Here is a 14,348-nt window from a genome sequence, read left to right as displayed (position 1 = left end):
TTGATTCGACCGTAATCTGAATATTACTGACACCGACTTTCAGTCACATTGAATTATTCACACATTCCACGCCGCTGTTTTAACAGTTATAGAATCAATACCAACTATCTCTAACCCGATAATATTCAATCATTTTGGTAATTTACCAACTTTAAATCCATTCGCGGATGTACTAAAGGTAAATCCAAATAATCCAAAATGAAATATTTGGACTTTGACATAGTCTGAATTGAAATAGATTGACAAACATGACTACCAACTTTCCCGCAGTCCCATTTCGATATTATATGCACATTGATTTGAAACAAGTAATGAAACATTGCAACTCTATTCGCGATCCCGCTTTCCGTTTGTCAAAGAGATATTTTAGCATCTTACCATAATCAAAAGAATTCTTCACAACATTAACAATTGTTAAAAATCTAGTTTTCAATTACTTGATTATATCACTACAACTCACAAACTTGAATTAATTCATCCTGGTTGTATTCGTATGATCGGTCTTTTTTTATTCGATTGTAAAGGTCGTTACTATTCTGAAGACAAAGTGTTTACTAATCGGTACATATACGATTTGACTTGGACATATTATATTTTGAGTATACGAGATTTGAATGTCCGAACAATAACTGAGAATTAATTTATCACAATTAAATCCGTATATTACAGCGTAAAAGATATTGGGGTGTCAGCAACTCTGTACGGTCGTAGTTACAACCACATTAACTAATCTACCCAGGCAACTCGTCATGATCATTCCTGAAATCAACACAAACACGACCACTGACTTGAGTTAACCACGAAACAGCATCAAGTTTTAAATCCGCTTGCAGCTGACGGATTATTCGAATGCATCGATGGAGAATATTATTGAACTCGTCGGTATTGTTACTTCAACAAATTACACCGACTGCGAAAGTTAATATCGAATGGTAAGACTTGATCACATATTTGTTGATCACAGACATGACAAAAAAAACATTACCGAGATTTTATAAACTAGTCATATTACTCTACACATCTATCAATATCAAAATGCGAGTCATCCAATTTTTCTACTAAAGTAACATTGCACTTTCGGATTCGGATTCGGTATAGTCATACAAATTGTATTAAATCCAACATCAAAACAAAAGGAATTTTTTTAGTTTATTGAAATCAAATCATTCGTCTTCGACTTGTGCTTTTCTAGATTGCACACAACAATTCGTTACGAATGAGCTGTAACCAAAGTTAAGAATTCTTTGTGTCCACAGATATAGAAGATGAATATAGCTAACACAATCACGAATCGACGTTTCAGAGTATTTCACGGATGTAATAAACTTGTTAGTGTCGCCTATCTAAAAGTATGCATGCGTTCGATTTCCATACCGACTGTTGCGATGTTTAGGATTCGCTTACAATGACCAAGAGTGAGGATTTAACATCAATGTCGTTACTGGAGGTATTCACAACAGAGAATCGAAACATTACACAGTGTGAAAATATATCTTTGATATCAAAGCACTATCCCAAGTACACGATTAATACTCAACTCCGTTCACACTTTCTATAGAACGTGCTAAACGTAAAATATCACGAGGTTGCACTCTAAGACTTTGATCATTACAAAAGTAAATTGAATATGTTTGCTCGACGCATTCAATTCAACTAGAAATGTCTAGTGCACAACAATCGTAATATTAAGGAAGTACTTGCTACACTGTAATTCACTAAACGTGTTTTGCATTGTTGTTCATTTGTAGCATTGATTGAAATTGTTTTTTTTTGAACCCTCAAATAATAATTCCCGACATGAAACCAAACCGCTGAAAGTCGTTACCAACACAAAGAAACACTTTGTACCATGTTTGCCAAATGTACCCTATGGTTAGGTGTACTAGAATTATTTGTGTAACACATACACCGACAATGTAATCGAGAATTTTTCCGTTGTCATTCGCTAAAGTAAATGTCATCACAATACTCTGTCACTAAAGATCTTAGTTGTATCTGATTGAATCACCGATAATTAACTCGCTAAATCAAACCATAAGGAAATTTCACTCACTCATCAGATATGAAACAGCGTCGCTTAATCGGTGTAGATCGTTTTTCTAAATGCAAATCATACCTGACCAACAGAAAACAATTTTCACTCACCTTGTAATGAAACCAAGTGGTGGACCTTCGTTCAATATTTTGTTTGTGTCAAATACTTTGCAATAAACACAGTGGAGTGGTCCAGCTTTACATCAGCAGACTGTAATCTGTAAATCAAGCTTACATCCGACTTGTAACTGTATCGTTTACCTAACCGAGTTGTATGCACAGTTTGATATTTTTTGTTATTTGGTAATTGCTGAATATACTACTTCGAAATACTCCCTTGAACGTAATTTCCATCATCGTAATAATCGAAGTACATTTGTGTCGAATTCGTAACAGCCGACTATGACATGATAAATTTTTGACAAGATATGCTTGGAAGATTGGTTGTATATCACGAAAAATAATTACCGCTCATATTGATACTGTTATCCATTGTTCGGTATTTTCAAACGAGTAAAATTTATTACTTGAGTTACTCCGCTTAATGCAAATGTAAACACAACCGTCTTTCAACATCGCAAAGACATCGATACAAAGTATACAATCAAACGCAACAAGTTTTACTTTTGTAGGTTGTATATGGTTATCCTGCATAACTCATTTCTTACCAAAGCCATATGAAATATATTCATGTTACACGAAAATATTCACTCATGCTACAAACCTGTACAATGATTGGTGGTGCTTTCAAACTGTTTCGATACCTCAAGAACTTTATTGTCTGAATGGTTGTTCATGTATCGTAATAATCAAGTAGTTCAACACAGAACTAGTACTAACAGAAACACCAGAGTTGTTTGCACAAAAGTTTGTATGTGTACAGTATACGAATACCATGTGTAAGTCCAGCACAATTGTGGTATCCATACGAGTTTAGTTAACACAATTTACGACACCGAGGTCGCGTCATCTTTCGTAAGACAACAAACCAAGGCTTCAGGATATGTCCATGTCATAGCAATGAATCGGCTACTCCAACAACAGAGTGCATATGTTTTCTAGTTACGGTGCTGACATCTTACACACAAATCAATCTACTTTGCTAACGAAAAGTGGTGAGTCATCATATGGTTATCCTCACTAGTAAAACATACTATCATACAAAATGGTCGTTATAGTTTGCACACCAACGGTACATCGTACAAGTAACAAGTCTCGAGAATCCAGTTATTCAAAAAACGTGAAAGTATTTCTACACCAAGTCGTTATGTTGACGAAAGCGTATATTGTAATATCATGATCGATTTGCATTCGTTGGTCACAAACTGTCACTACTCTAAGTAATTCTTTTTCACTCAAACACAAACGCATACTTGTCACCATTCGTTTTCATCAAGTACGAGTTCAAGAAGCTTACTTACTACGACATGAAGTCCGATTTAGTTTTGTAAATAGGTAAAATTTATTTTAGTAACACTACATCAACATCATCGAGTTGTGCGAATAGATTTACATCTGGTTTTAATCGAAGTACACAGCACGGTCTAATGTAGATTCCTCTCTATTGTACAGCAACTCGGTAATCGAAATGCATTAACATTTAAACAACGATCTTGGTTCGTCACGCGAAAAATATCTTTACTGTCGCGATACTCTGCACAAGATGTGTAAATCCTTTTCACACTCATAATAATACACTAACGGGATACCGGCGACAACGTTTAACAATACCAACGACACTGAACATACGATACCTACCCAAGTAAAAATATCATTTTCACCAGGAGGTCAGTCGTTACTTGTGTACAATTACCATTTTCCCTTGGGAGTTTAGCGTTACCCGAGTAACAAAACCATTTTCACTTGGAAATATATGTTCTCCCTCAACAACAAACGTTTTTCACTTGGAAATATATTTTTTCCCTGGGTAACAAACCCCCTTTCACTTGGAAATATATTTTTGCCCTGGATAACAAACCTTTTTCACTTGGAAATATATTTTTTTCTCTGGGTAACAAACCTTTTTCACTTGGGAATATATTTTTCCCCGATCAACAAACCTTTTTCACTTGGAAATATATTTTTTCCCCGATCAACAAACCATTTCACTGAGCAACAAACCCTTTTCTCCCCAGGCAACAATCCCTTTTCGTTTGGAAAACTATCATTTACCTGAGTAACAAAACCATTTCCATTTTGAAATCTGACAAACACACCTGACAATTTGATATTTTTGTATATTGTTACAACGGATAGCGACAAAATATACACCAACAACAACTCCAATACATTTGTGTAATCGCATATTCACTTGTGCTGATGCAACCCATCAAAATCATCGGTTACCCACATGCAATGTGCTGTTGTACATCGACGTTTATGTTTTTGGAAAATTGGACAATAGGCTTCGATAGTTCTGTGATGTCCGGGTTCGTGCTTTGGATTTTCCAGAGTCAAAATGTCTGAATAAAACACCTCCTTGACGATGTTTGGTATGTGGATAACGGTGTTCGGAAAACGGTTGGATTTATGTCACCCATCGCGATAACAACTCCAGGTCGAGTTTTCCTCCCGCATGTTTACTATATTGTATCTTTATTGGTCAATGTATGTCTCGACATTCAGTTTGAAATCGGAAACCCTGATAAAGTATGTAACCGGATCCGGATATCAACTGTGAATCGATAAACCAATGGACAATATTCAAAGTAAACATGTTACACCCTGTGTTTCCACGAAAAAATACCATCCAGACATACGTCGCGCTTGTTTGCCCTCACCAGTATACGCGTAAATGGAGGTGTGCGACATTGCATGCAATGTGTTGGTATACAAACATCGATCCACAGACATTATCATAGCCGGTAGTTTTGATGTAGATCGAATGTCACCCGATAACAATGTCATACCAATAAGCCACATTGCAATGACTCTGAGTCAATCTGAAGCATGACATACGGACACACAAACATAGGAACCGTAACATGGGTTATTCGCACGACGGTGAAAGTGAACTGTACAGTACATACCAATATTGTGTTCACAGTCAAATATGCGAACCGTGCACAATCATATACCCAAGTTTTTGTTGGATACGTACGAAACCGATAAATCGATACATATCTTTCCCCTGGACATCAATAATACAATCGCCATTCAAATGCATCGCTCGAATGTGAGGTTCGTCGGGTGTAAAATCCATGTAAAATAACACCAAAGTGTGCCTTCCGTGTTTTATTATTTCCACCGACGCTTCTTGTCTGTGTCGTAACACTATGGTGCTGGGACTTGAAAAGCGACAGATTGTGAAACGGATTGACATGACCAACTGAATCGATGACAATAGTGACGATGTCGTTTCAAAATGTTACCGATCTTTTGTAGCGATGACCGTTTCGAAATGTCACCGGACGAACTGGACCCTTACGATGATGTGTGTTATGATTGTGTGTGAAATCCCGAGGTAGTGTTCTATTGTGGTGTAGGATTGCAGTCTTCACAGAAACACACCTTATTGGATCACAGTATCAGTCCGAGATTTGCACGATATTTATCTGGAGTCGTTATGTGGGAGTAGCGACATCCATGCATCGTGATTTAGTGAAAGACTGATCGCAATCATTTCGAGCACCCATACTTCGATAGTTCATCACCTTGGTCAAACGCTGTACAACAGAGAACTTCGATGTCGACAACACGATGGATATTGCCCGATGTATCCAATTGGTCTGGGTGGTCTGTCCGGAGATAGGGTCATGACTATCTTGTAATGTTACAACGCGATAAAACCATCGAGTAAATCAGTGAACGGTGTGGAAATATCGATGTAATAGCGCGGACTCAGAGTCATTGCAATGTGGCTTATTGGTATGACATTGTTATCGGGTGACATTCGATCTACATCAAAACTACCGGCTATGATAATGTCTGTGGATCGATGTTTGTATACCAACACATTGCATGCAATGTCGCACACCTCCATTTACGCGTATACTGGTGAGGGCAAACAAGCGCGACGTATGTCTGGATGGTATTTTTTCGTGGAAACACAGGGTGTAACATGTTTACTTTGAATATTTTCCATTGGTTTATCGATTCACAGTTGATATCCGGATCCGGTTACATACTTTATCAGGGTTTCCGATTTCAAACTGAATGTCGAGACATACATTGACCAATAAAGATACAATATAGTAAACATGCGGGAGGAAAACTCGACCTGGAGTTGTTATCGCGATGGGTGACATAAATCCAACCGTTTTCCGAACACCGTTATCCACATACCAAACATCGTCAAGGAGGTGTTTTATTCAGACATTTTGACTCTGGAAAATCCAAAGCACGAACCCGGACATCACAGAACTATCGAAGCCTATTGTCCAATTTTCCAAAAACATAAACGTCGATGTACAACAGCACATTGCATGTGGGTAACCGATGATTTTGATGGGTTGCATCAGCACAAGTGAATATGCGATTACACAAATGTATTGGAGTTGTTGTTGGTGTATATTTTGTCGCTATCCGTTGTAACAATATACAAAAATATCAAATTGTCAGGTGTGTTTGTCAGATTTCAAAATGGAAATGGTTTTGTTACTCAGGTAAATGATAGTTTTCCAAACGAAAAGGGATTGTTGCCTGGGGAGAAAAGGGTTTGTTGCTCAGTGAAATGGTTTGTTGATCGGGGAAAAAATATATTTCCAAGTGAAAAAGGTTTGTTGATCGGGGAAAAATATATTCCCAAGTGAAAAAGGTTTGTTACCCAGAGAAAAAAATATATTTCCAAGTGAAAAAGGTTTGTTATCCAGGGCAAAAATATATTTCCAAGTGAAAGGGGGTTTGTTACCCAGGGAAAAAATATATTTCCAAGTGAAAAACGTTTGTTGTTGAGGGAGAACATATATTTCCAAGTGAAAATGGTTTTGTTACTCGGGTAACGCTAAACTCCCAAGGGAAAATGGTAATTGTACACAAGTAACGACTGACCTCCTGGTGAAAATGATATTTTTACTTGGGTAGGTATCGTATGTTCAGTGTCGTTGGTATTGTTAAACGTTGTCGCCGGTATCCCGTTAGTGTATTATTATGAGTGTGAAAAGGATTTACACATCTTGTGCAGAGTATCGCGACAGTAAAGATATTTTTCGCGTGACGAACCAAGATCGTTGTTTAAATGTTAATGCATTTCGATTACCGAGTTGCTGTACAATAGAGAGGAATCTACATTAGACCGTGCTGTGTACTTCGATTAAAACCAGATGTAAATCTATTCGCACAACTCGATGATGTTGATGTAGTGTTACTAAAATAAATTTTACCTATTTACAAAACTAAATCGGACTTCATGTCGTAGTAAGTAAGCTTCTTGAACTCGTACTTGATGAAAACGAATGGTGACAAGTATGCGTTTGTGTTTGAGTGAAAAAGAATTACTTAGAGTAGTGACAGTTTGTGACCAACGAATGCAAATCGATCATGATATTACAATATACGCTTTCGTCAACATAACGACTTGGTGTAGAAATACTTTCACGTTTTTTGAATAACTGGATTCTCGAGACTTGTTACTTGTACGATGTACCGTTGGTGTGCAAACTATAACGACCATTTTGTATGATAGTATGTTTTACTAGTGAGGATAACCATATGATGACTCACCACTTTTCGTTAGCAAAGTAGATTGATTTGTGTGTAAGATGTCAGCACCGTAACTAGAAAACATATGCACTCTGTTGTTGGAGTAGCCGATTCATTGCTATGACATGGACATATCCTGAAGCCTTGGTTTGTTGTCTTACGAAAGATGACGCGACCTCGGTGTCGTAAATTGTGTTAACTAAACTCGTATGGATACCACAATTGTGCTGGACTTACACATGGTATTCGTATACTGTACACATACAAACTTTTGTGCAAACAACTCTGGTGTTTCTGTTAGTACTAGTTCTGTGTTGAACTACTTGATTATTACGATACATGAACAACCATTCAGACAATAAAGTTCTTGAGGTATCGAAACAGTTTGAAAGCACCACCAATCATTGTACAGGTTTGTAGCATGAGTGAATATTTTCGTGTAACATGAATATATTTCATATGGCTTTGGTAAGAAATGAGTTATGCAGGATAACCATATACAACCTACAAAAGTAAAACTTGTTGCGTTTGATTGTATACTTTGTATCGATGTCTTTGCGATGTTGAAAGACGGTTGTGTTTACATTTGCATTAAGCGGAGTAACTCAAGTAATAAATTTTACTCGTTTGAAAATACCGAACAATGGATAACAGTATCAATATGAGCGGTAATTATTTTTCGTGATATACAACCAATCTTCCAAGCATATCTTGTCAAAAATTTATCATGTCATAGTCGGCTGTTACGAATTCGACACAAATGTACTTCGATTATTACGATGATGGAAATTACGTTCAAGGGAGTATTTCGAAGTAGTATATTCAGCAATTACCAAATAACAAAAAATATCAAACTGTGCATACAACTCGGTTAGGTAAACGATACAGTTACAAGTCGGATGTAAGCTTGATTTACAGATTACAGTCTGCTGATGTAAAGCTGGACCACTCCACTGTGTTTATTGCAAAGTATTTGACACAAACAAAATATTGAACGAAGGTCCACCACTTGGTTTCATTACAAGGTGAGTGAAAATTGTTTTCTGTTGGTCAGGTATGATTTGCATTTAGAAAAACGATCTACACCGATTAAGCGACGCTGTTTCATATCTGATGAGTGAGTGAAATTTCCTTATGGTTTGATTTAGCGAGTTAATTATCGGTGATTCAATCAGATACAACTAAGATCTTTAGTGACAGAGTATTGTGATGACATTTACTTTAGCGAATGACAACGGAAAAATTCTCGATTACATTGTCGGTGTATGTGTTACACAAATAATTCTAGTACACCTAACCATAGGGTACATTTGGCAAACATGGTACAAAGTGTTTCTTTGTGTTGGTAACGACTTTCAGCGGTTTGGTTTCATGTCGGGAATTATTATTTGAGGGTTCAAAAAAAAACAATTTCAATCAATGCTACAAATGAACAACAATGCAAAACACGTTTAGTGAATTACAGTGTAGCAAGTACTTCCTTAATATTACGATTGTTGTGCACTAGACATTTCTAGTTGAATTGAATGCGTCGAGCAAACATATTCAATTTACTTTTGTAATGATCAAAGTCTTAGAGTGCAACCTCGTGATATTTTACGTTTAGCACGTTCTATAGAAAGTGTGAACGGAGTTGAGTATTAATCGTGTACTTGGGATAGTGCTTTGATATCAAAGATATATTTTCACACTGTGTAATGTTTCGATTCTCTGTTGTGAATACCTCCAGTAACGACATTGATGTTAAATCCTCACTCTTGGTCATTGTAAGCGAATCCTAAACATCGCAACAGTCGGTATGGAAATCGAACGCATGCATACTTTTAGATAGGCGACACTAACAAGTTTATTACATCCGTGAAATACTCTGAAACGTCGATTCGTGATTGTGTTAGCTATATTCATCTTCTATATCTGTGGACACAAAGAATTCTTAACTTTGGTTACAGCTCATTCGTAACGAATTGTTGTGTGCAATCTAGAAAAGCACAAGTCGAAGACGAATGATTTGATTTCAATAAACTAAAAAAATTCCTTTTGTTTTGATGTTGGATTTAATACAATTTGTATGACTATACCGAATCCGAATCCGAAAGTGCAATGTTACTTTAGTAGAAAAATTGGATGACTCGCATTTTGATATTGATAGATGTGTAGAGTAATATGACTAGTTTATAAAATCTCGGTAATGTTTTTTTTGTCATGTCTGTGATCAACAAATATGTGATCAAGTCTTACCATTCGATATTAACTTTCGCAGTCGGTGTAATTTGTTGAAGTAACAATACCGACGAGTTCAATAATATTCTCCATCGATGCATTCGAATAATCCGTCAGCTGCAAGCGGATTTAAAACTTGATGCTGTTTCGTGGTTAACTCAAGTCAGTGGTCGTGTTTGTGTTGATTTCAGGAATGATCATGACGAGTTGCCTGGGTAGATTAGTTAATGTGGTTGTAACTACGACCGTACAGAGTTGCTGACACCCCAATATCTTTTACGCTGTAATATACGGATTTAATTGTGATAAATTAATTCTCAGTTATTGTTCGGACATTCAAATCTCGTATACTCAAAATATAATATGTCCAAGTCAAATCGTATATGTACCGATTAGTAAACACTTTGTCTTCAGAATAGTAACGACCTTTACAATCGAATAAAAAAAGACCGATCATACGAATACAACCAGGATGAATTAATTCAAGTTTGTGAGTTGTAGTGATATAATCAAGTAATTGAAAACTAGATTTTTAACAATTGTTAATGTTGTGAAGAATTCTTTTGATTATGGTAAGATGCTAAAATATCTCTTTGACAAACGGAAAGCGGGATCGCGAATAGAGTTGCAATGTTTCATTACTTGTTTCAAATCAATGTGCATATAATATCGAAATGGGACTGCGGGAAAGTTGGTAGTCATGTTTGTCAATCTATTTCAATTCAGACTATGTCAAAGTCCAAATATTTCATTTTGGATTATTTGGATTTACCTTTAGTACATCCGCGAATGGATTTAAAGTTGGTAAATTACCAAAATGATTGAATATTATCGGGTTAGAGATAGTTGGTATTGATTCTATAACTGTTAAAACAGCGGCGTGGAATGTGTGAATAATTCAATGTGACTGAAAGTCGGTGTCAGTAATATTCAGATTACGGTCGAATCAAAAGATCACATTAAAAAGATTTCTCAAATTAATTAGAATTGTACCGAATTAACACATTCAGATACGAATCAACTTGAGCTGTGTAGTAAGTTTCATTCCATTCAATTGATACATTGCTTGAATATTCGCATGATTCTTATCATACAACTAACGTCAAACACGGACAAAGTGTCAAAAACATATAGCGACCATACCAGAAAGTATCAAATTGTTGGTTTAGGAATCACCGTCTGCGACGACTCTGTGACAAACTAATTACGGAAATATTACCTTGTGAGCGGGCATGAGGGATCGCTTTGTCTGAAGCATTACCCTGTGAGTGTCGTAGGATTTTAAAATGATATCACACCCTTTTGAGTAAGCGTTCACTTCACAAAGGATTAGGGTTAGAGCGGAAATAAGTGACAATTTGTCGCTATTCAAGTTACCGACACTGGTGGTCCTGTCATTCGTTACTTATTAAATCTTACGAGTGAAATCGAGTTCTGTGACAAACTGCTTACTAAATTTTCACCACGTGAGCGATCGGTATGCCTGTAACACCAAGTCGCGAAAGATGGTTATGTCCGAGACATTATCTTGTCAGCGATCGCGGGATTTGTTATATATTTCACACCTAATTGAAGTGTTAGTTTGTGAGCGTGGTTATTGTTGGTATTCGAATCGCCGTCTACGCCGGTTCTGGGGTAATCTAATTACTCAAACATTACCATGTGAGTAATTCCTAGATTTTGCAAACTATTTTCACGCCTTTTTTGTTGAAAGTACGACATTCCGCCCGCAGTCTATACCCGAAAGTACGAATCATCGCCGCGTCCATAAGAATAACGATATATCATTGTCGTACTCGCCGTAATTTGGAATATACACATTAACTAAGGATCAATCACATGACTATTTACTTGATACATATTCAGCACCGGGCGGGAGATGTCTATACCCGAAAGGGTGATTCACGGTTGCACCCATAAGACACAATAGCCGCATGCCACCCCCGCCATAAGAATAACAATATATCATTGTCGTACTCACCGTAAACGTTGGGATTAACTCGAATCGGTCATATTTAATAATTTGGAATATACATACTAAGTAATGGCGTCGCTGTTTACTATACTTGATATTCAACACCACTTCATCGACACAACCTATACCAAGAGTCACCATGTGAGAGATGCCCATACCCGCAAGTACGACCTATCAACACGAGTTTTCGAGGCACCGCGAGAGAGATGGCTATACCTAGAAGAGTCACCGTGTGAGAGATGCCTATACCTGAAAAGGTAACCATGTCACCACCAGTTTTCACGGCACCGTGTGAGCGATCCCTATACCGAAAAGGGTTACCGTGTGAGAGGCTCCATAAGACACAATGGCACCGTGCGAGAGATAGGGGGGGTCAAAAGGGTCACCGTGCCAACACGAGTTTCGAGGCACCGTGTCAGCGGGCCCATAAGGAACCAATGGCGATTCGCGACCGATCTATATAACTACTGACAAGAATTTTTTGCCATGTCAAAAAATAATTTCCCCACTTATTTTCAATTCAACTTACAAATATAGTCACCCAAAATCCTAATAGTAAGCTTATTGCTCGCAGCTCCGTTAAAATGTAGCGTTTGAGCGCAAAGTTATGTAACACGGAAGAATGTGAGAATTTCGTGGTAAAGTTGACCAAATCATATCGGCTAACAATGATCTCCGCCGCTGAAGTTTTTTCCTGACTTCGAGTAATTATTTGAACAGTGAGTCCACCGCCAGTAGAATTGATGTTCGGCGAACCTCGCGCGTGCCGCACGAATTCCTTGGAAAGTCGTGGTCATCAAGATTATGCAGGTAATTGGCACGTTTACTGTTGTCTATAGCAGTGCTCTTCAACCGGGGTTTTCGTACACCCTAGGGTGTACCAAAATTTTAAAAGGGTGTACCACTCACATGGGGTGTACAGGGGTGTACCAGATCCGAATTAAAATGGACCGATGACTATATAGCTATCACAATAAACAGACAATTGTATGCTTCAGAACATCAATATGTTGACCGGGCGTGCATTATCGTAAAAGATCTTCATATCAGCTGTACTTGCTTGTAAGCTATATTCCTTTTGGTGTATCATTTCATTGAATGTATACTGAGCGTGGCGGAAATAACCATCATCGGTTGAAAGCGCTACTTTTTCAATAATAATAATAATAATAATTTTGGTGTATCATAAGCATATGTTTGTGCACATCACCTAAATGTTGTTATGGACTTTTGGATTCCTTTTGGAGTAGAAAATGATGGAGATGACATGTGTTCCGCTTACAATATTCGACTGATGATGCTTAAGGAAACCACTGCGAAGGTTCAGAAATATTAAATTCTACTTTCTGTGAGCTCCTTATAAATTGCGCAGTGTACATCATTACAGGAGCGTAGCCAGGGTGTCTCGATGAGGTCTAGTTTGAAAACCACTGTGCTGGCTGGTGGTCCGTATCCTCGAGCCCTGATTAGTATTTAGCATTTCAAATATGTTGCAGCATTGTTCATCCTTATTTCAATAGGCCAGCACCTGCAAACATACGGTCGCATGCAGCCGTTAAACAATATTTATGCAAAACATATTAATTAAATTAGAGCGTGTTTTGGCGTCGGTTAATATGAAATTTGAATTAACGAATAGGTTCTCAAATCTTTGAGAGATTTTAAACTTGAAAATTTTATTCACGCTTGCGCGATTCAGAGGACCAGGAGTTTTCGTATTTTATATAGTGTAATCTGAGTCCCACTGAACAAATGCAAACCGTAAAGGAAAATGATGCACCCCATAAAGAAATACAGAGACGGATTCGTATGCGTGTATATGCCTACACCCCCTCCATCAGCTCCATCACTTAATCATTCACGTGCGCCAAGAATGGATAAATAGTTGACAGTATATGAAACTACCCATATTATAGACGAAATAAATTTTCCACATGTTAAAGTTTTTAGCGCCCACGCGACTACTGTTACAATTAAAACTTCGATACGCAATAAGGTATACCTCAAGAAATCAGTGACGGCGCAGAACACCACAAGCGCTCTCCGCGGTGTGAAGTTACCAGTAGCCAATTTAACATGAGTATATGCAGGGCCGAAACAGCCCCCCACCCCCTAAAAAAACGTTGGTCTTGGGCCCCCATAGCGTCATAACCCAAACAGTAGACCCCTCATCACGGTCTACGTTTTAACCGCTACTTTGTCAGCGAAATTTGTTATACACGTTAGTGGGCTAGTTTATAGCGTAAGATCGCGCGAGGCGTGAAATTTTCTATCATTCGTGATTGAATCCGTCAATAATATCAGAAATTGCATACATATTGTCATAAATTTTGTTATTCTCTCTCTCTCTCTGCCCACGTAATCAAATCTACTTTAAGATTTACAATCAAAATGAAATGTATTGGAAAATGTAGAACCCGTAAATAAAAATAATTCGGGCGGGCCCCTTGGTCCCCTCTGGGGTTTCAGTCAGCACAAG

The 14,348-nt window shown here is 37.6% G+C and overlaps 2 long non-coding RNA genes across 2 annotated transcripts; one reads left to right on the top strand and one right to left on the bottom strand.

Moving 5' to 3' along the window:
* Positions 1-857: 857 nt before the first annotated feature.
* On the bottom strand, positions 858-4,031 carry LOC145445927 (uncharacterized). The gene is made up of 2 exons (XR_013917149.1): positions 2,759-4,031; positions 858-2,099 (listed from the first exon to the last, which is right to left on the bottom strand). It is a non-coding gene; the product is annotated as an uncharacterized LOC145445927 (long non-coding RNA).
* Positions 4,032-6,833: 2,802 nt separating this feature from the next.
* Positions 6,834-9,426, top strand: LOC145447181 (uncharacterized). The gene is made up of 2 exons (XR_013917486.1): positions 6,834-8,086; positions 8,746-9,426. It is a non-coding gene; the product is annotated as an uncharacterized LOC145447181 (long non-coding RNA).
* Positions 9,427-14,348: the final 4,922 nt, after the last annotated feature.

Source organism: Botryllus schlosseri, chromosome 9 (genome assembly GCF_051294905.1).
Source record: "Botryllus schlosseri isolate E-star chromosome 9, Bs_hap1, whole genome shotgun sequence".
NCBI classification, from domain to species: Eukaryota; Metazoa; Chordata; class Ascidiacea; order Stolidobranchia; family Styelidae; genus Botryllus; species Botryllus schlosseri.
Note: the sequence above shows the minus strand (reverse complement) of the source record. Positions and strands in the feature narration are given on the sequence as shown.